Source organism: Mustela lutreola, chromosome 3 (assembly GCF_030435805.1).
Source record: "Mustela lutreola isolate mMusLut2 chromosome 3, mMusLut2.pri, whole genome shotgun sequence".
NCBI lineage: Eukaryota > Metazoa > Chordata > Mammalia > Carnivora > Mustelidae > Mustela > Mustela lutreola.
Window position 1 is genome coordinate 59,314,748 of NC_081292.1, and position 1,740 is coordinate 59,316,487.

A 1,740-nucleotide genomic window follows, 5' to 3' on the forward strand; every position below is an offset into this window, starting at 1 on the left:
CACCACATGGAGCACATCAGAGTATTTTTATTTCTGTTCCTCCTCTCATTTAAAATAAAGGAATAATAATAACTCTAGAGGTTATTGACTTAGAAGATATACATCATCTTACACAAAACAGGTTCTGGCAGGAAATTATTTCTATCCAATTAGTCCTGTGACAAGAGTAAGATTAGTCTGTGCCATGTAACTGTGTCCCATGGGATAGCAGAAGTCTACCTGAGCCTAACTAAGATGGATTTCCCCTTCAATACAATTCCCTCAGGTGAGGCTATGGAAAGGGAGAATTTCCCCATCAAGTAACATACCTCATCTCACAAGCCATTCTCCCCACTCCATTCAAGTCACTTTCTTTAGTGGAGCACAAAATTATCATGTATATTCCCACCCCTATGGCTTCTCACTAGGAATGTCAACCCTCCTTCTCTGTCTATCCAGACTTCAGGTTCCTCCTATTGAAAACCTTTCCTAATAGCTTCAACTCTCTCACTGTCCCTCAAGAATACAACATTTTGGGTTCCATCAGAAAATTAAATGCTTGATTGTATCAAATCTTGTATTTTTCTTTAATAATTTCCTGCATGCATATCCAAATGATTTCTCTATAATAGCAATAATTGTGTCCTATATGGGTGCTCACCTAATTTCTCATCCAAAATGAGAGCAAAAAGAGGATATTAGTAATAGTTCTTCGATTTCAGACACAAGTAAGGGCTGTCCCTGGCAGACCAAGACTAAATGTCACCTTATGTTATTTGTATCTGTCACAATCTCTAATGTGGAACTCAGGTGGTCAATAATTACTTGATTAAATTGCTGCGCTACCCTCCAAAGGACAAAGAGAATTTTATTTAGAAATCTTTGGAATTCTCTTTTTGGTTGCAGAGTTGTACCACAAGATTGCTTTCAGTTTTGTATCACTAAAAAACAGTAAGAAAGAGATGGGTACTACTTTAAGCTGTGGAAGCAAAAAGAAAGAAATTACAAAGGACATTGAAAATTAAAGTTCAACTTTATTTAGTAGACAGTAGAGTACCATTGATGACTTTCAAGTAGTGTGGTAATTTGGTCAGCTTATTTATGAATGGATGTGTTTACAATGGTAAGGAGCCTGAAATCATGACGGGAGCCAAAGGCAGATGCTTAATGGACTGAGCCACCCAGGCACCCCCAAATACATTACTTTTAACAATTCCATATTGACCTTAATTTTCTCTTCCCTCTAAGGAACAAGGAACAACATAGATATGCCTGAGTATTTATGAGCAGAATCATGTATTCCTTATAATATTAGTTCTAAGCCACTGCACTCTATTAAAGTCTATAGCCACTGTGAAGGAAAGAAGTCCTACTATCCTTTAATATGGACCTGGGACAAACAACTCTTCAGCAACAGGAGAACTCACTGCATTTTAAGAGACTGACTCTAATTCAGCAAAAGGAAAGAATTAGCTTGCCAGTTTCTCCTAGGTGGAAGCTGTTCATCCAATATGGCTAGGGGTAAGCATGACCCTTGTAGGCTGATAAAATATATATAATATAATTTTAGAAGTTCTAGGATGATCCTCCTGTCTAAAAATAATCCCCAGTCCCTGCTCAGTAATGCCTCTAAGAATATGTTTCTTACGATATAACTGAAGTCATTGTTTTAAATGTATGTAACTCTGTAAAACATAACTTCAAAAATGCATCCCAACACATAGGTGGCTTATACAATATTATTTCTGAAGAGTAGGCTTT